Source organism: Apium graveolens, chromosome 2 (genome assembly GCF_009905375.1).
Source record: "Apium graveolens cultivar Ventura chromosome 2, ASM990537v1, whole genome shotgun sequence".
Taxonomy (NCBI): domain Eukaryota; kingdom Viridiplantae; phylum Streptophyta; class Magnoliopsida; order Apiales; family Apiaceae; genus Apium; species Apium graveolens.
The window spans coordinates 305,920,680-305,946,760 of record NC_133648.1 but is presented as its reverse complement, the minus strand read 5'-3'; the positions used below and the strand labels follow the sequence as shown (position 1 = coordinate 305,946,760).

The 26,081-nt window shown below is 38.4% G+C and overlaps 1 non-coding gene across 1 annotated transcript; it reads left to right on the top strand.

The window, feature by feature from the left end:
• The first annotated feature begins 23,519 nt into the window (after positions 1–23,519).
• LOC141709595 (small nucleolar RNA R71) lies at positions 23,520–23,626 on the top strand. Its single transcript, XR_012570162.1, has one exon. It is a non-coding gene; the product is annotated as a small nucleolar RNA R71 (small nucleolar RNA).
• Positions 23,627–26,081: the final 2,455 nt, after the last annotated feature.

Below are 26,081 nucleotides of genomic sequence, written 5' to 3'. Positions count from 1 at the left end.
AAAGGAAATAATCCAATTAACACCAAATGGGTATTCAGAAACAAGATGGATGAAAATGGCATAGTGGTCAGGAACAAAGCTAGATTGGTTGCTAAGGGCTATTGTCAACAAGAAGGAATAGATTTTGATGAAACTTTTGCTCTTGTTACAAGACTTGAAGCCATCAGAATTTTCTTAGCCTATGAAGCTCATGCCAATTTCAAAGTCTGTCAAATGGATGTCAAAAGTGCATTTCTGAATGGAGATTTGGAGGAGGAAGTATATGTTAATCAGCCTCCTGGTTTTGAAGATCCTAATTTCCCAAATCATGTCTACTATCTTTTGAAAGCACTTTATGGACTGAAGCAAGCACCTAGAGCCTGATATGACACTTTATCAAAGTTTCTTTTAGAAAATCATTTCACAAGAGGTACTGTTGATAAGACCTTATTCTTTAGAAATGTTAATGGCTCTAGTATACTTGTTCAAATTTATGTAGATGATATTATATTTGGTTCTACAGATGAAAAACTTTGCAAAAAGTTTGTCGAATTGATGCAAAGTAAGTATGAAATGAGCATGATGGTAGAACTAACTTACTTTCTTGGTTTGCAAGTGAAGCAAGTTAGTGATGGAATATTCATTAGTCAAACTAAATATATTCATGATCTTTTAAAGAAGTTTGATCTAATGGATTGCACATCTGAAAAAACTCCCATGGCCACTGCAACTAAGCTTGAGTTAAACATTACTGAAAAGTCTGTGGATATTTCAAGTTATAGGGGCATGGTTGGTTCACTTATGTACTTAATAGCTAGTAGACCAGATATAATGTTTGCTACTTTCCTTTGTGCTAGATTTCAGGCTGATCCTAGAGAATCTCAGTTAGTAGCTATTAAGAGAACTTTCAGATATCTCAAGGGAACACTAAAACTTGGCATTTGGTACCCTAGAGATTCTGCTTTTGATCTAACTGGTTATTCAGATGTAGATTATGCAGGTTGTAAAATAGACAGAAAAAGTACAACAGGAACCTGCCAATTTCTGGGAAACAAGCTTGTGTCCTGGTTCAGTAAAAAGCAAAATTCAGTTTCTACTTCTACAGCTGAAGCTGAATATATTGCTGCTGGTAGTTAGTGTGCACAGATTTTGTGGATGAATAACCAATTGTTGGACTATGGTCTACAAGTGGATAGGATTCCTATTTTTTGTGATAACACAAGTGCAATTTCCATCACTAAAAATCCAGTACAACATTCAAGAACAAAGCACATAGACATCAAGTACCACTTCATAAGGGAACATGTGATGATTGGTATTGTGGAACTGCATTTTGTTCCAAGTGAAAAGCAGCTTGTAGATATATTTACCAAGCCACTTGATGAATCCACCTTTTCAAGGTTAGTAAGTGAATTAGGTATGCTAAATTTTTCTTGAATTATTTCAGATATTTTGCCAGTTGTAATGCAGCTAGAAATTTAATTGATTTTTATGTTTTGGATGAAATTTTGATTAAGTCAAAATTTACATCCCGACGGAAGATCATTATCCATCGAGGGTGATCATCCGTCGGAATACTATTAGTCAATAAAAATCAATCATTATTCTGGAATATTTTATAACTCGACGGATAATAGATTTATCTTCATCCGTCGAATTGTCTCAATCCTAGCCGTTAATTCTCTGAACATTATCCATCGAGTATACTTACAGTTTGTAAGCATGACATAACGGATAAGTGATGGAATTTTTACAGTTTATTTATTTTTAAACGGCTATTTTGGGCAATTTTTATTGGTCCTTTATTTCACTTTATTATTTTTGACAGTTTATCTCTGAGATAGTATAAAAGCTAAATTCTTTTTCATTCTTTTCTTTTATCATTCTCAAGATTCAATTGCTCTAACTTCTTTCTTCTCAAAAGCAAACTCTCTCTCTGCAAAGTCCAAATCTCTAACAATGGCACCTGTAGTGAAAATAATGTCTCAAACCAGTTACATCTATGAGAAAAATAACTTCTCAGCTTTAGTAAACAAGGAGATTCAGCAATCTGGTGACTATCACAAAATGATGGATTTTGTGAAGAACTGCAAACTCAACTATGCTATGCTGGAATCACCCACCATTTACTGTGAGGTTGTAGAGGAGATGTGGACAACTGCAATGTACAACTCAACAGACAAGACCATCAATTTTGCTCTAAAAGGTAAGGAGTTTTGCATAAACAGTGATATTATCAAAGCATGCTTTAGGATTCCTGATAATACTGTAACTGCTCCACACACAGACACTGAAATTATTAACATGCTTAATTCTATGGGCTATGCACTCACTACCTCTAAGTTAAGTGAAATTAGAAGGTTGGGTCTTAGGAAAGAATGGAGTTATCTGTGTGATTTGATAACTAAAGTGTTTTCTAGTAAAATTAACAACTTTGATTCTATCAATATATCCATGCTCAATATGCTTTTCATGCTAGTTACTGATAAGTATTTCAATTTCAGTGACTTGGTTTTGTTTGAGTTAGGATTTAAGTTAGGAGAACTCAATAAGTGAGGTAAAAGTGTCTATTATGCTAGATTCTTTATGATGCTTGTTAACCATCTTATTGAGAATATTGAGATTGAGAACCCAACCAACAAGCTGAATTGTTGGGTTCAAGAGAGAAGGATTATTGCAGATTTAAACAGAGCAAATCATCACAAGGAGGTGCCCTTGTACTATTTTCCAGTAATGGAGGGACCTTAGGTAAGTTAGGTAAATTCTACTGTCTCTACTCTTCCAACCTCACACATTTCTTTGCATTCTAGTGTAGCTATGGTATCTATGCCAATGACCAAACAGATGCCTACACAAGCTACCAAACCAACAAAAGTTTCTAAATCCAAAGCTAAGAAAGCCCCCTTTGATTTCTTTCAAAAGAAATCAGTTGTAAAATCTACTAAACCTAAAGAGGGGAGTGTGAAGGAGGGTAAGAAAGGTGAGGGGCAGGGTGAAAATCAAAGAAGCCCTAACGGTAAGGCTGGTGAGAAGAGTGTACCCAAACATAGCCACACCACAATTTCCCAACAAACTGTTGCTGTTAATAAGGATATTAGCTCATTACTGGTTTCATCCTCCCAAAAGGATGTTACCATTGAAACAAGCTCCCAACCAGGAGCACAAGCCAGAAGGGGTAGGGACACTAGCTCACCACAAACTTATGCTAGAAAGAAAAGATCAAAAACCCTTGGGGATGCACAGGGCTCACACACTGTGCAAACTGGTGTAAAAGACACAGTCACTGCACCTTCTCAAAGTCAGGTTGATGTGGCTCCAATAAATATGGAGGCACAGCCAAAATCTCTCATAATTGAAGCACCTGAAATACCAAATTCTCCCACACACTCACTGGATGTTGACATGATCAATACATCACTTCCAAATTCTCCATCTTTAACTCTCTTGGAGAAGCCAAAAATCCAAGTAAGTGAGCATCATCTTTTAGATGATTTGTTGGTTCATTTACCATTCCTTTCTGAGACTGTTGAGACATATGTGCCAAAATTTTCATCAATCTGCACAGAGTCCACACTAGTCTCCACTCCAAACTCTTTCATTTCTACTATCCCGATGGATATTCATCATCCATCGAGTAGTGATTGTATCCTGACGGATAAGCTTAATAGCAGTCATCCATCGGATAGTCAAACTGCTAACCCGATGGATATTCCTCATCTGTCGGGTGTCTCTGCACAGCTTCAAATTTCATCAATTCTTACAAGTGCAGAGGACTTAGTAGTAGTGCAATCACTCTTAGGACTGAGGGAAGGGAGTGAATTGAGTGAGAGTCTGGGTTGCTCCCAGGAAAAAGGAGAGAAATCGAGAGAACAAATGCAGTCTATTTTTTCAGGACTGCCAAAAGTGAGTGAGAGGAGTCCCACCTTAGATGGTGAAGGTGAGGGTGTAAGGGTGGAAAGCCAAGGGGAGCCCTTGTTGCAAAAACAGAGAGATAATGAGAGAAAAGCAGGTACATGAGTGATAAGGATGGAAATCATTGCAAGTGAATCAATGAGTGTCAATGAAATAGAAAGGAAAAGACTATTTCAGCAAGACTATCAAGCTGCTATATACTCTATTTCCCTAGATGCTGAGACATTTACTCACCCTGCTACAGCCTACCAAACTCTAGCTGTACAGGGCAATGAAGAGGCTGAAAGGATGCTACAATTGGTGCACACTACACAATCTCTACAAAGAGCAAAAGATGCAATCACTGCTATGCCTTCCAATACTGGCAGTGATTTTGAATTGGCTGAAGATTCATTTGGAGAAGCTGGTAGGGATGATGAGGAAGACAGTATAAACATAGGGGGAGATGCAGACACTCCAGCCTGGATGCTAACAAAAGAATGTTCATACTCCCATCTCCAATCAACACTATTCAAGTTGATCCATGACACCCAAGCAGCAATTCAATCATCTCATAATGCTAGCACAAAGAAGCTACTTACAGCTCACATTGAAGCACTTCAACTACACAAAATCCAAGCTCTTCATCACAGTCAGAGTGTAGATGAAATCAAACAAGAAATTTCTGAAGTAAAACAGGATTTCATAGCAAGGTTGGATGCTAGAATGCCTGGAACTATCATGACTGACATAGCTCATAAGCTAAGGAAGGAAACTGATCACAATAGAAAAGTTGAATCCACGGACTCAAGATTATCTGATGTAGAGAAGTCAATGACCAAGATACTTACCAATCAAGAAACTCAAACTGCTTTACTCCAACAGCTGGTGGTTGCTCAACTCCCCTCCACTCAACAACTTGATGCTAATAAAAAGGGGGGGAAAAGCTCAAGTGAGGGGGAGAAAGGTGCAAGTGAGGGGGAGCCACAGCTAAACATACAAGTCAACAAAGTGATTGTGCCAACAATTGCTTTCACAAAGCCACCAGCCCTGGACAGCATTGATATCATAAATCTGGCAGCAGCAAAACTGAACATAGATGACAAACTGCTTAAGATTGATATAGCAGCAGCTGTGAAGGAATTGAAAGAAAAGTGGAGAAAGATAGATGCAGATATTCAACAAAAGTTTGGGCCAATTCAGAAACCAGATAAAGTCTTTAGTCATCACTTTCAAGTCATGAAAATTTCTGTGAATGACATAAGTATGAACTATCTGGAAAAGTGTCAAACTTCCTGCATCAAATCTCCAAAAGCAGATTTAATCATGAAGCCTAAAAGAAACTATCCAAAGTTTTCAGATAAGAATCATATGGATACTATGTATGAGACACCTAGGCCAGATGACAAGAAGCTGTTGGCAATGTCAATTGCATTTTACAAGGATCCAGCAGATTCAGCACTTAAAAAGAGAATTGCTAAAATTTACAGAAATGGTAAGGAGATTTGTATGGTGGTTGGACACCCACTATTTGTGGAAGCTAAGAAGGAAGTGAAAGAAAGAATCAGGCTAAAAAAGAAGCAAGCTGCCTTGGATGCTAAAAAGCACAGACAAGAGAAGGAGCAAGCTGTTATTTTGGCCAAGCTTTAAGCTGTAAAAACCACAACAGAAACTTCTGCACAACCATCTGAAATTGTTGAATCTCAAGATCTAAAGGTGCAAGCTGAACCTCAACATACAAAGAAACCAAGATACAAGGAAAGAATCAAGAGAAAATTGAACTTCAGTGATGAGGAAAAGGAAGACTCTATTCCCAGGAAGCCTACAACTACAACTCAAACATCAAAACCCTCCGTGGTATCTGAAGAATTCAAAGTGGTGGATCCAATAAGGAATATTCATGGTGAGCCCATAATTCCTAAGGATGAACCAGTAGACTGGGATAGTTTGCCAATTCCTGAGCTGAACTTTCCTATCTTCAAGGAAAAGAAGACAAAGTCAAGAGCAATCAAGAAAGTAAACCAGTGTTTCTCAAATTCAAGATCTTAACCAAATCCCAACCCACAGTCAACAAGAGAGATCTCATGTACATTTGTGATATTAAAGAGTTTTCAGACTTGAATCTCTACTTGGATGAACTGGAAGAAGTAAGAGGAATTGATGCTTACAGACACCTTCCTGAAATACTAGTATTTAAATACAAGGGAGGGAAAGAGTTAATATGGCCTTTTCACAGGATTCTCCAAGAAATCCAATATGTTCTGATTAAAGTCTATTTATCCTTCAAAAAGAACTTTGGATACAATGTGATTTCCAGGAGAATAGTTCTTAAGAAGATTGAGGAGCTGAGGAGTGATAAAGCCAAAGATGCACTTCCAAAAACTCTACCAATTCCCTTCACAGGAAAGGGAGTGCATCTGAGGCCTTATTGGCTGATAGAATTCATGGACAACAAAGGAGTTAGAAGATTCTTCAGATTGGAGGACCAGTTGAGTATCTCTAGCAATGAGACTCTTTTGGAAATTCAAGAAATGCTAAATCTCTCAAAAGATGATGAACTTGAATTCCATAGACAACTCCAGAATCAAATAGAGGAAAATAACAGAAGACTTGGGAAGAAATCCAGACATTCAAGGAGATGGACTTATCTACTCAGACTAGAGGAGCACCTTGAAAATTGATGTGAGAACTCTTTGTACACTTTGCTTTGTTCAATTTTCAGTAAAAATTGTAGCACTTATTAGTTTTATCTACTATTTTTCAAACTGTATCTTTATAATATTTTGTTATCATCAAGTTTTTCTTAATTTATGGCTACAATTCCAGTAGACATAAATTGGGGGAGATTGTTAGGAATATGTTGTGTACTTGATGATAAGCTAAACAAAACACCTTAGTAGATTTAACTTCATGAATTTTGTAATACCCGACGCATGATCAATTATAGTCCCGACGGATGATCTAATATAGTCCCGACGGATGACTAACTGATATCCTTCGGGTGAGTAGTACTGTGGCACATTTCTGTAAACAACTTTGTATAGATTTTGTATTAGCTTATGAATCATGTAGACTGCTAGTAGATATGCAGAATAGGTTGATTAAATGTAAATTTAAGATGCCTTGTAATTCTGCACAAATGAAATGGAGTCAAGTGATAAATGGCTACCCGATAGATGATCAACAAAGCTACCTGACGGATGATCAACAAGGCTACCCGACGGATAACAAGCATGTACCCGACGGATGATCAATTCAAATATCTATTGACAGTGACAACACAGTCACATACATCGAGTGTTTGCAAAAGGAATGTGGCAGCTTGTTTAAAAGGGTTTTTGAGAACAAAGAAACATTACCATTTCCATGCTAATATGAAGATATTCAAAGATGCTGGAATAGAGTAGTGAAGCAGCATGGAGTTAGACTTGATAGGTTTTGTTTTATTATCTTGTCATATTACTATGTAAACTTGGTGATATATAAACCAAGTGTAATAAGAAGAACAACCAACAAGACTAAGCAAATACATTATGAGAGAAACATTTGTAAGCTGTATCATGTAGCATTTCTCTAAAAGTTTAGTTGTTCATATTTGTAAGCAGCTGTGAGCTATTCAAGCTTCACAGGGTTCTCACTCGATATATATATATATATATATATATATATATATATATGGTGGATACATTCAAATCCACCAGAAAGTTTTAAAGACCGGAGTTTTTATTACTTTGTATTTGATTTACTTAACTCATTATTCCGCACTTTGCAAATCAAACAGTTAGATATAAATTAAGTTAGAACTATTTTTCATAAATCTAAAAAGGAGCCAGAATTACATTCAACCCCCCCCTTTTCTGTAATTCTTGTTGTATTGTTAGGGAATAACAACAAGGCTTTAAACTTTCTGGTGGATTTGAATGTATCCACCAAATATATATATATATATATATATATATATATATATATATATGTATGTATCAGAATGAGAACTCTGTGAAGCTTTGAATAGCTCACAGCTGCTTTACAAGTAGAACAAAGAAAACTACAGAGGAATTCTTGCAGGATACAGCTTGATATTTTTCTCTGGAAAATGTATTTGCTTAGTTTTTTTAAATGTTCTACTTGCTACACTTGGTTTATATATCACCATGTTTACATGATAGTAAGACAAGATAATAAAACAAAATATATCTAGTCTAACTTCATGCTACTTCACTACTCTATTCCAGCATCTTTGAATATCTTCACATTTACATGAAAATGATAATGCTTCTTTGTTGTCAAAATCCTGCTCAACAGGCTGCCATATTCTTTTGCAAACACCCAACACATGTGACTGTGTTGTCACTGTCAACAGATAGTTTGAATTTGATCATCCGTCGGGACTATGTTTGTCATTCGTCAGGAGTCTTGATGATTATCCGTAGGGAGCTTTGTTGATCATCCGTCGGGAGTCTTGTAGATCATCTATCGGGAGTCTATCTGCCACTTGACTCTATTTCACTTATACAGAATTACAAGACATCTCATATTTACAATTTGTCAACCTATTCTGCATATCAATCTAGTAGTCAACATGACTTAGATAAACCTACACAATCTACTGTTAGTGTAGGTGCCCTAGAGGCAATACATTATTCTTTTAAATCTTTATGTCAGTTGATCATTCAATAAATGTATCTATTATGACCTTAATTACTGCGATATTTTGTTAGCATAATAAATGTCCTTAGAATCATGATACACATTGTATAGTTTAAGTACATGACTTGAACTTGAGATTATATAATATATCATATTCTTAAAGGTCCCTAGTCGAGTATTATTATATAGGACAATAATAATACATAGATAGACTAGTATGTTGTTTGACAAGATAACCACATCTTATTGTTTATAAGTATAGGGATACTAAAGTCCATACATAGGTACATGTGAGAGTACATGGTACTGGACAGACCCACAGTGAGATTCTTCATGTTTAATAAAGTCATAAGAAAGACTCACAGTGATAATGGTGTAACGATCTTTTAACTTGAAATCATTATATTTCTATACGAGGATTAATATACTTTGACTACATTAAAAGTTACTTTTGATCGGGTGATGATAAAAGTGGACATCGGGTATATCATGAGTCGTATGAGAAATATGAATGATAGATAAAGGATTTAACCCTCCTATAATTAGGAGAGATATTATTGGCCTCTTGATTGAGTGAGATTATAAAAAGCATGGACATGCTCAAATAATGATTTGTCTTGATAGTCTACTCATGGATCAAGTAAACCCGGATTAAATGTTGAAGAGGATGACTAAATATATGCCTCGAGTTTAATCTATAATATGTATGGTTAAATGGATTATATTACACGAAAAACATTAATCACGAAAGGTTTTATCTAATCATGATTTAATTATTGTTTAATTGGGTAACAATGATGTATTACTAGATATCGTTCATTGTTTATAATTTTATTAGAGAATAAAATTATTGCCAATTAAATAATAGCCTATAGGGTCGCACAAATAGAGCACTTAATGGAATGGTTAGTTTAAATTATGGATTTAAATTAATTGATGATTATTTGAATTTCATTATAATTAAGTAAGACTTAATTGAGATAATATAAATTCGAATTAAAGGGAATGTTTTTGCCCATAATAATTAAGTATGACTTAGTTATTAATTAAATAATAGAAATTCATTTTTATTATTTAATCCTATACCTACTAGGGTTGGGCTTGGCTGTTATGGGCCTTTTACTCAGCCATTATAAATAGAAAATGATAGGTTAAAGAGGCTTGTAAGTTTTTGGAGAAAACCCTAGCAGCAAAGAGAGGCAGAGGCAATTCGGATCGTCAAGAAGGAGGCTTGTACATCTATTCCGTAGTCAAGTTCGTGCGACATTCTTGGAAGTGCTCGTATGGATACCATAGAGGTGTTTCTTCGAGAGGTAGACACAAAGCGTGATAGCTAGGATCTCCGTTGAGTTCGTGTAAGTCAGGCTCTTGAAAGGTATGATTCGTTATCTCCATAATCTACCCACAATTATACATGGATCCTGTTTTTGGGTTTCGATTTTTTTTTGTTTTATTTACGTTTATCCACTGCATTTTATGCCTTGGAACCCATCATCTACTAGACTAAAACACGTTGTTTGCAGAAATGTGCTACAGTACTTATTTGTTACATAAGCTACACTCTCGATGGATGTCAAATTGTCATCCGTCGAGACTATAAAGTTTATCCGTCGGGACTATATTAGATCATCCATCGAGAGCAACAAATTTCACTAAATTAAATCTACTAAGGTGTTTTGTGCTTATCATCAAGTTCACAACATATTCCTAACAATCTCCCCCAATTTATGTCTACTGGAGTTATAGCCATAAACTAATAGAAACTTGATGATAACAAAACACCCTAAAAATACAGATTAAAAAGTAGTAGATAAAACTGATAAGTGCTACAAAATTTATTGAAAATTGAACAAAACAAAGTGTACAAAGAGTTCTCACAATCATTTTCAAGGTGCTCCTCTAGTCTGAGCAGATGATTCTATTTCCTTGATTGTCTGGATTTCTTCCCAAGCTTCCTGTTGTTTCTTCTATTTGATTCTGGAGTTGTCTGTGGAATTCAAGTCCATCAGCTTCGGATAGATCTATCATTTCTTGCATTTCCAATATAGTCTCATTGCTAGAGATACTCCATTGGTCATCCCATCTGAAGAATCTTTTAACTCCCTTATCATCCATGAATTCCATCAGCCAATAAGGCCTCAAATGTACTCTCTTTCCTGTGAAGGGAATTGTTAGAGTTCTTGGAAGTGCATTCTTGGATTTATTACTCCTTAGATCTTCTATTTTCTTTAGAACCAGTTTCCTTGCAGTTACATTGAACCCAAAGTTTTTCTTGAATGATGAGAAGACTTTTATCAGAACAGACTGGATTTCATGAAGAATCCTGTGAAGTGGCCATGTGATTTCTTTCCCTCCCTTGTACTTGAACACCAGCCTTTCAGGAAGATGTTTGTGAGCATCAATCCCTCTTACTTCTTCCAATTCATCCAAGTAGAGGTTTATTTCATAAAACTCCTCAATGTCACATATGTATAAGAGATCCTCCTTGTTGACTTTGGGTTGATATTTGGTTAGGGTCTTGGATCTAAGAGTCACAGGCTTCACTTTCTTGGTTGCTCTAATCTTTGTCTTCTTTGGATTGTTGAAGATAGGTAAGTTGAATTCAGGAATTGGCAGAATTTCCCAGTCTAATGGTTCATCCTTGGGAATAATAGGTTCACCATGAAAGTTCTTTGTTGGATCCACCTTGAATTCCTCATGCACCACTGAGGGCATGGATGTTTGAGTTGATGTTGTAGACTTTTTGGGAATGTAGTCCTCATTTCCTCATCATTAAAGTCCAATTTTCTTTTGGAGTTAAGCTTGTATCTGAACTTTCTTTTCTATGGAGGTTCATTTTGCATTTGTTGAACTTGAGCTTCAGTAATCACAGGTGGTTTTTCAGAGATCTCAGTTGAATATTTGACAGCTTGAAGTTTAGCCAAGATAGTAGCTTGCTCCTTCTTTTGTTTGAGCTTCTTAGCATCTAAAGCAGTCTGCTTCTTTTCTTGCTTGATCCTTTCTTTTTCTTCCTTCTTAGCTTCTACAAATGGGGGTGTCCAGCCACCACACAGATCTATTTTCCATTCCGGTAAATTTTGGCAATCTTCTTCTTTTGAACTGAATCATATGGATCCTTGTAAAATGCAATTGACCTTGCCAACAGCTTCTTTTCATCTGGCCTATATGTCTCAAACATAAGATCCACAGGATTTTTGTCTAAGAACTTTGAATAGTTCCTTTTAGGCTTCAAAATCAGATTAGCTTTTGGAGATTTGATGCATGAAGTTTGGCCTTTTTCCAAGTTTCCTAGACTCATTTCATGCACTGAGATATGTTTGACTTGAGAATGGTGATGAAAAGTTTTGTCTGGTTTCTGTAGCTGACCAAAGTTCTTCTGTATGTCTGCATCAATCTTCTTCCATTTTTCATCTAGTTCCTTCTCAGCTGCTGCTACATCAATCTTTGTCAGTTTTTCATTGGATTCTAGTTTTGCTGCTGCTAGATTGATGAGATCAATTCAATCCATAGTTGGTGGCTTAGTGAAAGCAATTGCTGGCACAATTACTTTGCTGACTTGAATGTTGAGCTGTTTCTCCCCCTCACTTGATGAACCTTTCTTCCCCTTTTTGTTAGCATCAAGTTGTTGAGAAGAAGGAAGTTGTGTAGCCACCAACTATTGGAGCAGAGCAGTTTGAGCTACTTGATTTGCAAGTATGTTGGCCACTGACTTCTCCACATTAGAAACCTAGAGTCCATGGCCTCAACTTTTCTATTTAAATCAGCTTCTTTACTCAATTTCTGAGCTATCTCAGTCATGGTGGTTCCAGGAAGTCTAGCATCCAACCTTGCTATAAAATCCTGTTTGACATCAGAAATTTCTTGCTTCGTTTCATCCACACTTTGACTATGTTGGAGAGTTTGAATCTTGTGCAGCTGTAGACCTTCAAGATGTGTTATAAGTAACCTTTTAGTGCTGGCACTTGCGGATGCTTGAATGGCTGATTGGGTGTCATGAATAAGCTTGAATAATGTGGATTGGAGATGTGAATATGAACACTCTTTGGTTAGCACCCAGGAAGGAATATCTGCATCTCCCTCTATGCTCATACTGTCATCCTCATCATCCCCACCATCATCCCCAGAAGAGTCTTCAGCCAGTTCAAACTCACTGCCAGTTGTAGATGGCATAGCAGTGATTGCATCCTTTGCCCTTTGTAGAGAGGCAGTTGTATGCACTAGTTTCAACATCTTCTCAGGATCTTCATTACCCTATCCAGCTAGAGTTTTATAAGGTAGAACAGGATGAGTAAATGTCTCAGCATCCAGGGAGATAGAATCTATGACAGCTTGATATTCTTGCTGAAATAGTCTCTTCCTTTCTACATTACTGACATTCATTGACTCACTAGCAATGGTTCCACCCTTATAACTCATGTGATGAGGATCAAGGAATGAATATGTTAATTTGTATTTGGTTATGCGTACTTGTGGTGATGTTCAATTGGAGAGGATGCAAACATTGGTTATGAAGCTTACTTGGACAACAAGGAATAAAGGAGCGATGCATGAAGTTGGACAAGTAGCTGATTATTATATAATTATAAATTCGAATGTATAATGAAGATGACATCTCTCTCTCAAGGTACTATGAGTGTTTCCGAGTATACTTCTGAATTTTATAGATTGCGCCTTATTTGTGACTTGAAGGAGACGGAAACAATTAAAATTGGAAGATTTATTCGTGGATTGAATTTGCCTATTTATCGAAAGGTTAAATCAAGTCCATATATCTCGTTTAATGGTGTATGCAATCTTGCTTTGGAATTTGAATCTTTTCAACAAGACGAGAAATTGAAGTCTTCCCTTCATGAGTTTACTCTTTCAGAAGAAACTAAAGAAGAAGACTTTGTCAGTGTGGAGAATGTCGCGGATCTTGTTGTTGATTACCATGTGTTACATATGGCGACTACATCAAGTTTGGAGGAAAAGGATAAACCAGTTACAAAAGAAGTTATGATAGAGAAGAATGAAGAAAGATAATCACTTGATGATAAATTCTTGGTTGTTGAAGAAAATCAAATAGATACATCTCTTAAACTTGTGTGTCATGACATGGTTAAAGAGAAAAAGGTACTCGAGGATATGTTCCAAACTAAAGAGGTTGTGTACAAGGAAAACAACATCATCATCGTGGAACACATTGATTTTCTAGGGGTAGAGAACTCGTTGAATGCACCTATCTCAACAAACTATCTTATTCTTTCTAGTTTACTTCCTAAGATACTGGTCATGGAATTGCAATTCAAAGCTTTCAAGTTCTACGAGAAATCACCTCGTTGTGTGCTTATTCTTAAATACTTTAGAACTCGAGGGCGAATTTTCTTCAAAGGAGAGGAGAATGATGAGGATCAAGGAATGAATATGTTAATTTGGATTTGGTTATGCGTACTTGTGGTGATGTTCAATTGGAGAGGATGCAAACATTGGTTATGAAGCTTACTTGGACAACAAGGAATAAAGGAGCGATGCATGAAGTTGGACAAGTAGCTGATTATTATATAATTATTAATTAGAATTTTGCTTGCAAGTTTTTACCTTTCACTTGAAAGGGTTTTTCTTGTTTTAAGCACTTAGGATTTTATTTTCCTATTTGGATTTGGTTTTTGTCTTTTTTCTATTCGGGTTTGATTTTTAAATTTGTTTCCTGAAAGGATTCATATATTGGCTAATTCAAGCTGATATTGGATTTCTCTTGGAATCCTATAGGGTTTGGGTTATTGTCTAAGCCTATAAATACTCCTCTCATGTAATCTTTTAGAGACAATGGATGATATAAAACTTTTGTTTTGAGATAAACTATGAATAGTTTTTCTTCCCTCTAAACTTCAATTACTGGATTGTTTTGAAGGTTAGATTCGAATTACTTAGTTTCTGGATTGATCTAAGCAATTTGAGATTCAAAGTTCACGTTTCTGGATTGATCGTGTTCTTTTGAAATATCCTCTTCTTCTCTTATCCCTTTTCTTCTTCTTCTTTCTTTATTTGTGGAGAGATCCACGTCACCCGTGAACAGTGTTAGGGCGAAAACACGCGCTAATATTCACGCAAGTATACGCGTTCGCAAGTAATATAGAATACTTTCTAGTTCGTTCCCTCAGAGACTCAGACTAAATTATTGTCTAATTAAACTCACTCACCAATGTATGATTACTTCTCAATGTTAAGATAATAACACTTAAAATTGTTGATTAAATATTAACTATAATTAACTACTTAATTAACCACTTAACTAACACTTCAATTTATCAATAATAAAACACTCATGAGATCACAACTTCATTATTACTTCCTTCTATAGCCATTGTTATTACCTTTAGCATGTGACAGTGATGATATTAATCGAATAACACGAAACTAATAAAAGCCAACTTTCATTGTACTAATACCATTCTACCAAGCATCCACAATTAAGATAGAAGTTGAATAGTCATCAATTATGTTGAGTTCCTATATGTCTACAGAAATTGACAACACAACGATTTAAGCACAAGTTATTCCTTTTGATTACATAGGGCAAATAAAACTGTTAGAGTTACCCACTAATCATGCACAACGTACATGAACCTATGCTAGCATGGCAAGTTCTAAATCTCAAGATCCATCGTTGCTTCACAAGAGATTAACACCCTATCTTATATGTTCGCGACGCACATAAGACGAATACGCACAACCAATACTAGATATCATGCAATCATCACACACTAAAGTATTAAACAATTAACTAAAGAATTCCATAATAAATTCGTTGCAACCCCATGATCACGATTAGCCCATAATAGAACTTATCGCCATCATGGGTTCATATGAAATCATGATAAACAAACACAAGAAAATAATAACTAAACTAATTATATTAAAACAGAGTACGTCACAAGAGTAAATAAGTCAAAGCAAGAAAACTAGCATCCAACGTTACAACGAAACAAGAATCACAAGAAAATATGCTCCCTCTTCGTTGCGGTGTGCTAAATCGGTCTTCTTCCTTATCTCCTTCGCTTCTTGCGTAAAACACAATCTAAAACATAATCCCCTTAATACTCTCTGTGAAAACGTCTCAAATCTACCTATATAATAGTCCCATAAAACTCAGATTACATAGAAGTTGGAAGCCAAACAGAAGTAGAAGTCTAAAATAATTTATCTTTTCCCCCGACCCTGCGCGGCCGCTCAGCATAGCTGCGCGGGCGCGCAGGTTGCTGCGCGGCCGCTCAGCATTGCTGCGCGGGCGCGCAGGCCTCTACTGGAAAAAATCCAGGTTTGCTCCGTTTCTTCGCCGTAATCTGCCCATTCATTTCCTCTCGCAATGGTGAACACATGCCAAGGTTTATTCTTGATGATTCCTCCCCCGAAATGCAACTAATACCCTGAAATGCATAAACACTAGAAAAACGCATCAATACACAAAATACTTGATTTCAAGACACCAATTTAAGCCATTTTAAGACGTTCTAAGTGGTATAAAATGCCACTTATCACACCCCCAAACTTAAATCGATGCTTGTCCTCAAGCGTCACAGACTCAAAAACAAATAAAAATATGCATGAATGCAATCTATATGAAAATGCAACGATCCCCCTTACTACAATTAACCAACCAAATTGTCACATCTCAACGAATGCAGTTAGACAACTAAAGATCAATAAACTCATGCAAAGGACATACAGCCAGAAACGTGGTGTGTGCAAATGCTTAACAGATATGCTTCGAAACTAGACCAATTATTATGACTAGACTATCCTCAAGGCAATCCTACGATTATACAAAGAATAAAAATTCTAGGCACAAAGTGATATACAACACTACAAGAACTCTGGAGCTTACTACGGAATCGTGCTTTTTATGTACAACTCAAATGCTTATTTGACGTGCAATGAGTGAGGTCCATAAAAGACTTATACAATGGTATCCATGTAACGAGCGTTAGGTTAGCGGATCCCAGACTCTAAAAGCCTTAGGTCACTAGGCACAAAGTCCCCTAAGAACTTAATAACTCGAATACCAAAGAGCCCACTCTTGATCAATTATACCAAAATATATATATTTTTTTTAATAACTTCTGAGCAAGTGCGTTTCGCTCCATCTTGCTCAACCCTAGACTACTCGCAACATATGCGAGCCGGCTACTAGCCATTTGACGCCTAGCCACAACTAGCAACAACTTCCATATTTTTTTCTCCAAATTTTTTTCTTTTTTCATGTCTTTATCACTAAGAACCTATAATCGAATTCTAAGCATAATAAGTAGATTGACCTTGAAAACAACCAAATCATAACAACAATCTAGCCCTTACGCATTCTTTAAGACTTAGTGGACTTACAATTATTTCTAGCATGCATATCAACCTACACAACTTAATATCACTTTAATGCTATCACTACACTCGCATCAATATCACAATTCAGTCGATAACTTATTGCAAAAGGGATCATGGTAAATGCATGAGCTACATGACATTCATAAAAAAAAACTAAATGGCATAAATTATGCAACTATATGAACTAAACTATCATGAATATGCAACTAAATGACACACACACAATATTCCTTAACTACCACCCCCAAACTAAAAATCTTCACTGTCCTCAGTGAAAGTAGTAGAAAGGAACACAGGGTATACCTACTCGGAGTCATCATCATCATCACCCTCAGTGGGTGGAGTATCAGGCGGCGGGTATGCAGAGTCCTCACCAAAAACTGGCCACTGGATATCAGCTCCAAGGCCTCGAAAAGCAGTCCCTAACGCAAGGGTGAGCTCCTGAGCAAACCTGCTCTGCGTCTCATACATGGCATCCATCCGCCGTGAAAGCCTCCTATATTGGGTATCACCCATCCCAGCACCCTCCTGAGCTCTCGAAGAACCAGCCTCACCACGCCCTGGCCTAGCCATAGTAGCACCTCGTGCTGGACGCCCTCCTGGAAGATGATAACCCAGCCCATGCTCCTCAGGCTCACCACATGTCCACTCCTGCATCCCATTCAGAGTGCCATAATCTATCGGAGCTGCTGGCAACTGCAACTGCTCATGAGTCGGCCAGTTCACTCTCACTGCTCGGCATAGCTTCGTAACCGTGGATGCATAAGGGATGTTCATATGCTTTGCTCCCCTCAAAAACTTCAGAATTCCTTGGTAGATAAACTCACCAAGGTCCACATAGTACTCATCATGCAGAATTCCCCACAACAACTGTGCTCTCTCAACTGTGACCTCGTGTGCATGTGAAGAAGGCAAAATATTAGCACATATAAATGCATTCCATGCACGGGCATACCTGTTCATGGTGATTGCCGGAAAGTGACGATACTCATTATTGCCTGGACTGCGGGTCCAAACTGTGCCCGGTCGACAGAGAGTCGCACAAATCAAATCCAAGTCAAAATCCTCAGCAGTCTTTTCATTCCAGTTCTCCTCCTCGGGCTTCCTCTCTCGCTGTCCAATCACACGGCGAATCGCCGCAGGATGATAATCAACCGTTAGCCCACGGACTACAGAAAACCCATTCTTTTCAGCCTTCGCGTTCGCGTAGAACTCGCGAACAACGCTCATCGGTACTGCTTCGGGTGACTCACAAAAAGCTATCCACCCCTTCTCTGCAATCATGGGCAACAACTCACCATCCCTCCCTGATGGTAAAAACCCCCTCTCCTTCAGAATCGGCTTCCCCAACAGCCTAGTGTACTCCTCCTCCGCAGCTCTGTCAGTTAACCGAGGCCTTGCAGCAGTACCCCTCGATGAATCAGCAGTAGGAATTGTGCTGCTGCTGTCAATAGTGCGTGCTCTCTTGGGTGCCACTGATTCGTGAATAAAAGTGTGTAAGAACTGATTTTTGATGTTTGTGAGAGGGTTTAAGTGTAGGAAGTTTTGTGGGAGATATGTAGGATAGGTGTATGTATATATAGGGTGTGGATTAGATTAGGGTTTGGGAATTAAGGGATAAAATGATGGGGTAGTGGGAACAATTCGTGGGTTTATGGGCTAAAACTGTTTTTGTGTTTTTGTTTGTTTTTTTTTTTTCTGAACTGTAAAAATTTTTCTGGAACTCGACCCCTGCGCGGCCGCTCAGCATAGCTGCGCGGGCGCGCAGAGGGTCTCTGGAAAAAAAAATTTTCAGCCCCTGTTTTCTGATTTTTTTTGTGTTTTTGGATAGGTTATTAACTTCTAAGGGTTCCTGTAACAACAATTCATGGGTTGCCTCCCACGCAGCGCTTCTTTTTCGTCATTAGCTTGACGTTCCGTACCTTTCTCAAGTAGTCAACAAAATGGCACTAACCACTTCTCGGTTTGCCATGTCCCCATAGTAGTGCTTCAACCGCTGACAGTTAACCTTGAATGCTTGGTCCGAATCATTCTCAAAAATTTCCACCGCTCCATGTGGAAACACAGTTTTGACAATAAAAGGTCCAGACCACCTTGATTTCAACTTCCCAGGAAAAAGTCGGAGCCGAGAGTTGAATAAAAGAACTTGTTGTCCAGGCACAAATAACTTAGGATGTAGCTTCCTATCGTGCCACCTCTTCACCTTTTCCTTATACATTTTGTTATTCTCGTACGCTTGAAGTCGAAATTCATCAAGTTCATTAAGCTGAAGCATTCTTTTCTTACCAGCTGCATCTAAATCCAGGTTCAATTTCTTCAATGCCCAGTAGGCCTTATGCTCAAGCTCCGCCGATAGATGACATCCCTTACCGTACACCAACTGAAACGGTGACATCCCAAGTGGAGTTTTGTATGCTGTTCTGTAAGCCCAAACAGCTTCATCGAGCTTTAAAGACCAATCCTTCCTTGACGGACAAACAACCTTCTCTAGAATACGCTTTATCTCTCTGTTAGACACTTCCGCTTGACCATTTGTTTGCGGATGATAGGCAGTAGCTACTCGATGATTCACATTATAATGCTGCATCATAGAAGTGAACTTACGGTTGCAAAAATGCGATCCTTCATCACTTATGATTACCCGAGGTGTTCCAAACCTTGTGAAAATTTGCTTATGAAGAAAATTTAGTACTGGCTTTGCATCATTTTTCGGTAAAGCTTTAACTTCGACCCATTTTGAGACATAATCGACTGCCAGCAAGATGTACTGATTATTGCAAGACGAGATAAAAGGCCCCATGAAATCGATTCCCCATACATCAAAGACCTCGACTTCAAGCATCACATTTAATGGCATTTCATCCTTCCTTGACAAATTTCCCACTCTTTGGCAACGATCACACCTTAAAACAAACTGATGAGCATCCTTGAACAAAGTAGGCCAGAAAAAACCTGCTTGCAGAATACGAGCTGCCGTCTTCTCACCTCCATAGTGTCCCCCATAAACCGTGGAATGGCAGTCTCGTAATATCCCCTCCGTCTCACAGAACGGGATACATCTCCTGATGATCTGGTCAGCTCCCTGTCTAAACAAATATGGTTCATCCCACATATACCACTTCACCTCATGCAGAAACTTCTTCTTTTGAGCGGATGTCAAATTAAGAGGCATTATATTGCTGACGAGATAGTTTACAATATCTGCAAACCATGGTTCTTCCTCCTGAATTGCAAACAACTGCTCATCCGGAAAAGATTCATTGATTAACGTCCTATCTTGTGAAGTAGGATCGGGATTCTCCAACCTAGAGAGATGGTCAGCTACTTGATTCTCAGTACCTTTTCTATCTTTGATCTCTAACTCAAATTCCTGAAGTAAAAGCACCCAACGAATGAGTCTCGGCTTCGAATCCTTCTTAGAAACCAGATAGCGAATAGCTGCATGATCAGTGAATACTGTTACTTTCGTACCAAGCAGATAAGATCGAAATTTCTCAAAGCCAAAGACTATAGCCAAAAGCTCCTTCTCAGTAGTGGTGTAGTTCAATTGGGCACCATTTAAAGTCTTACTCGCATAGTAGACCACATGGAAGAGATTTTTCTTGCGCTGTCCCAGAACTGCACCTACCGCATAATCACTCGCATCACACATCATCTCAAATGGTTCTGTCCAATCTGGTGCTGTAATGACTGGTGCCGTGATCAAACTCTCCTTGAGAGTCTCGAATGCTGCCAAACATTCATCATCAAATTTGAAAGGCACATCTTTCTCAAGCAAATTGCACAACGGCTTAGATATCTTTGAAAAGTCCTTGATGAATCGCCGATAAAAACCCGCATGACCAAGAAAACTACGGATTCCTTTCACAGAATTGGGTGGGGGAAGATTTTCAATGACTCCCACCTTGGCCTTTTCCACCTCCAGACCCTTGCTAGAGACCTTATGCCCAAGGATAATGCCTTCACGCACCATAAAATGACATTTCTCCCAATTAAGCACCAAATTAGTTTCCACACATCTTTTGAGTACGGCACGCAGATTATTCAAACATTCATCATATGAGTGTCCAAAGACGGAGAAGTCATCCATGAACACTTCGACGTTATTTCCTATCATGTCAGAGAATATAGCCATCATACATCTCTGAAAAGTGGACGGGGCGCCACATAACCCAAACGAAACTTTGCGAAAAGCAAATGTGCCAAATGGACAAGTGAAGGTAGTCTTTTCCTGATCCTCTGGTGCAATACAAATCTGATTATACCCGGAATAACCATCCAGAAGACAAAAATACTCATGACCCGCCAATCTGTCAAGCATCTGATCAATAAATGGAAGAGGGAAGTGATCCTTCCTTGTGGCTTTGTTCAATTTTCTATAATCCATGCATACTCTCCATCCTGTAACTGTTCGAGTAGGGATGAGCTCATTCTTTTCATTTGCAACCACAGTGATACCTCCCTTCTTAGGTACACATTGTACGGGGCTAACCCACGAGCTGTCAGAAATAGGATAAATGATGCCTGCATCTAGCCATTTCAGAATTTCTTTCTTCACCACCTCCTTCATGATGGGATTCAATCTTCGCTGTTGTTCCACAGTTGGCTTACTACCTTCCTCTAGCAGAATTTTATGCATACAATATGAAGGACTTATCCCCTTGATGTCTGCTATGGTCCATCCTATAGCCGATTTGAATTCTCTCAAAATCCTTAAGAGCTTGTCTTCCTCACTACCTGAAAGGTCAGATGAAATAATAACAGGTAACGTAGATGAATCACCTAAAAAAGCATACCTCAAGTGTTCAGGTAATGGTTTGAGCTCCAAGGTAGGTGCTTCCTCTATTGATGGTTTGAGCTTCCCTTCAGCGTTCTTGAGGTCAGAAGTACCAAGAGATTCAAATGGTATGTCCAGCTTTCGCTTCCAGGGAGAAGCGTTCAGATATTGTAATTGCTCGTTGCTATCTTCATCATCGCTGTCAAAATCCCCCACTAAGGCCTTTTCCAATGCATCAGACATTAGCATGTGATCGAGTTCCGAAGTAACCGCAGAATCAATCACATCCATTTTTAAGCACTCCTCATCTTCTGTAGGGAATTTCATTGCCTTGAATACATTGAAGGTCACATCCTGATCTTGGACCCGCATAGTAAGTTCACCGTTTTGCACATCTATCAAGGTACGGCCAGTAGCCAAGAAAGGCCTTCCCAAGATTATGGGAATCTTCTTATCTTCCTCAAAATCCAGAATAACAAAATTTGCTGGAAAGAAGAGCTTATCCACCTTGACGAGCACATCCTCAACTATGCCCCTCGGGTAAATAATGGAATGGTCAGTCAATTGTAGCGACATGTATGTGGGTTTTGGATCAGGCAGATCCAGCTTTTTAAAGATCGACAACGGCATCAGATTAATGCTTGCTCCCAAATCACAAAGGCACTTGTCAAAAGTTAGATTGCCAATGGTGCAAGAAATGGTGAAGCTTTCTGGATCTTTCAGTTTTGGTGGTAACTTTTGCTGCAGAACAGCGCTGCATTCTTCCGTGAGAGCAACGGTTTCAAGGTCATCCAGTTTCACCTTCCTTGAAAGAATAGTCTTCATAAACTTCGCATAACTAGGCATTTGTTCCAGAGCCTCAGTGAAAGGTATATTGATGTGAAGTTTCTTGAACACCTCCAGAAACTTCCCGAACTGTCTATCCAGCTTTTGTTGCTGCAATCTCTTAGGAAAAGGTGGTGGAGGATAGAGCTGTTTCTCCCCTGTATTAGCCTCAGGCAGAGTGTGTTCAACAGTAGTCTTCCTTGGTTCCGCCGCTTTCTCCTTTTGCTTAGATTCTTCATCTCTAACTTCAGCTTTGACTTCCTTTGCCTTTTCAGCATCAACCACTTTTCCAGACCTTAAGGTAATAGCCTTGACTTGCTCTTTAGCTTCCTTCCTGCCTGGTACTTCCGTGTCACTGGGAAGAGTGCCAGGTTGACGATTGAGCACGACATTGGCTAATTGACCGATTTGATTTTCCAAGGTCTTGATAGAAACCGCCTGACTCTTGCACAACAGCTTAAGTTCCTCAAAATCAGCACTAGTAGGTGCAGCTGCACTTCCCTGTTGAGGATATGATTGCCTTGTAGCATACTGCTGTGGTTGCTGGAATCCAGGTGGGTTAAACTGTTTACTCACTCCTTGCTGATATGGTGGCTGAATAGCATTCTGATTATTCCCCCAGCTGAAATTTGGATGATAGGTCGCTGGCACAGGCTGCTGTTGTCGCTGATAATTATTCACATACTGAACAGATTCGTTGACAAGAGAACACTGATCCGTAGCATGAGAACCTGCACAAAGCTCACAAACCATAGCTATTTGATTAACTCCATACGTAGCCAGAGAATCAACCTTCATTGATAGCGCTTGGAGCTGGGCTGCAATAGCGGTGGCTGCATCAACTTCCAGAATACCTGCTACCTTGCCTGATGTCATCCTCTGAGTTGGGTTTTGATGCTCATTTGCAGCCATCGTCTCTATAAGATTATACGCCTCAGTATAGCTTTTAGCCCATAAGGTGCCTCCAGCTGCTGCATCGAGCATGGGCCGAGATTGGGCCCCCAAACCATTATAGAAACCAGTGATCACCATCCAATCCGGCATTCCATGATGTGGACATTTTCTCAACATTTCCTTGTAGCGTTCCCAAGCCTCGCACATAGATTCTGTAGGTTGCTGCGCAAACTGAGTAAGAGCACTCCTCATAGCAGCAGTCTTTGCCATTGGATAAAACTTCACCAGAAACTTTTACGCAAGATCTTGCCACGTAGTGATGGACCCAGCTGGTTCAGAATGTAACCAGTCTTTAGCCTTATCCCTCAGTGAGAATGGGAAAAGCCTCAACTTGATAGCCTCATCAGTCACGCCATTATACTTAAAAGTGCTGCAGATCTCGATAAAATTCCTTATGAAGGATGCTTGACTGAATGTCATCGATTTTAGGCCGAGAAAAATCCATAAGAGCTGGATCAGCTTGAACAATACGATCTCCCATGTTTACTGGTTCTTTCTGCTCAGTTCCTGAATCCGAATCCTCAAAATCTAACTTCTCCGGAATATCAAGAACTTCGTCTGTCTCCTCAGTTGTATCTAAAGTCCTCTTGCGAGCACGAGAACGAGTTTGCATAAACGCTTGCTAAAGTACCTGAAACACAACCGAAAAGAGTAAGTAACTACTACGTCCTAATCACTGAGTCCTAATGACCAATGATGGTAAGTACATAAACTAAACAATTACGCCGAGTGCCCGGCAGTGGCGCCAAAAAACTTGTTAGGGCGAAAACACGCGCTAATATTCATGCAAGTATACGCGTTCGCAAGTAATATAGAATACTTTCTAGTTCGTTCCCTCAGAGACTCAGACTAAATTATTGTCTAATTAAACTCACTCACCAGTGTATGATTACTTCTCAATGTTAAGATAATAACACTTAAAATTGTTGATTAAATATTAACTATAATTAACTACTTAATTAACCACTTAACTAACACTTCAATTTATCAATAATAAAACACTCATGAGATCACAACTTCATTATTACTTCCTTCTATAGCCATTGTTATTACCTTTAGCATGTGATAGTGATGATATTAATCGAATAACACGAAACTAATAAAAGCCAACTTTCATTGTACTAATACCATTCTACCAAGCATCCACAATTAAGATAGAAGTTGAATAGTCATCAATTATGTTGAGTTCCTATATGTCTACAGAAATTGACAACACAACGATTTAAGTACAAGTTATTCCTTTTGATTACATAGGGCAAATAAAACTGTTAGAGTTACCCACTAATCATGCACAACGTACATGAACCTATGCTAGCATGGCAAGTTCTAAATCTGAAGATCCACCGTCGCTTCACAAGAGATTAACACCCTATCTTATATGTTCGCGACGCACATAAGACGAATATGCACAACCAATACTAGATATCATGCAATCATCACACACTAAAGTATTAAACAATTAACTAAAGAATTCCATAATAAATCCGTTGCAACCCCATGATCACGATTAGCCCATAATAGAACTTATCGCCATCATGGGTTCATATGAAATCATGATAAACAAACACAAGAAAATAATAACTAAACTAATTATATTAAAACAGAGTACGTCACAAGAGTAAATAAGTCAAAGCAAGAAAACTAGCATCCAACGTTACAACGAAACAAGAATCACAAGAAAATATGCTCCCTCTTCCTTGCGGTGTGCTAAATCGGTCTTCTTCCTTATCTCCTTCGCTTCTTGCGTAAAACACAATCTAAAACATAATCCCCTTAATACTCTCTGTGAAAACGTCTCAAATCTACCTATATAACAGTCCCATAAAACTCAGATTACATAGAAGTTGGAAGCCAAACAGAAGTAGAAATCTAAAATAATTTATCTTTTCCCCCGACCCTGCGCGGCCGCTCAGCATAGCTGCGCGGGCGCGCAGGTTGCTGCGCGGCCGCTCAGCATTGCTGCGCGGGCGCGCAGGCCTCTACTGGAAAAAATCCAGGTTTGCTCCGTTTCTTCGCCGTAATCTGCCCATTCCTTTCCTCTCGCAATGGTGAACACATGCCAAGGCTTATTCTTGATGATTCCTCCCCCGAAATGCAACTAATACCCTGAAATGCATAAACACTAGAAAAACGCATCAAATACACAAAATACTTGATTTCAAGACACCAATTTAAGCCATTTTAAGACGTTCTAAGTGGTATAAAATGCCACTTATCAAACAGTGCCGAAAAAATAGTGCCCGTGAACAGTAACCCCGTGAACAGTGCCTATGAACAGTAATTTTGTGAACAGTAACCCCCGAGAACAGTACTCGTGAACAGTACTCGCGAATAGTAATTTTTTTTTTTTGAAACCTAGATCTCCCAACAATTAAGAAATTGGAGAAAAAACCTTGGCTCTGATACCAAATTGACGTGGATCTCTCCACAAATAAAGAAAGAAGAAGAAGAAAAGGGATAAGAGAAGAAGATGATATTTCAAAAGAACACAATCAATCCAGAAACGTGAACTTTGAATCTCAAATTGCTTAGATCAATCCAGAAACTAAGTAATTCGAATCTAACCTTCAAAACAATCCAGTAATTGAAGTTTAGAGGGAAGAAAAACTACTCATAGTTTATCTCAAAACAAAAGTTTTATATCATCCAT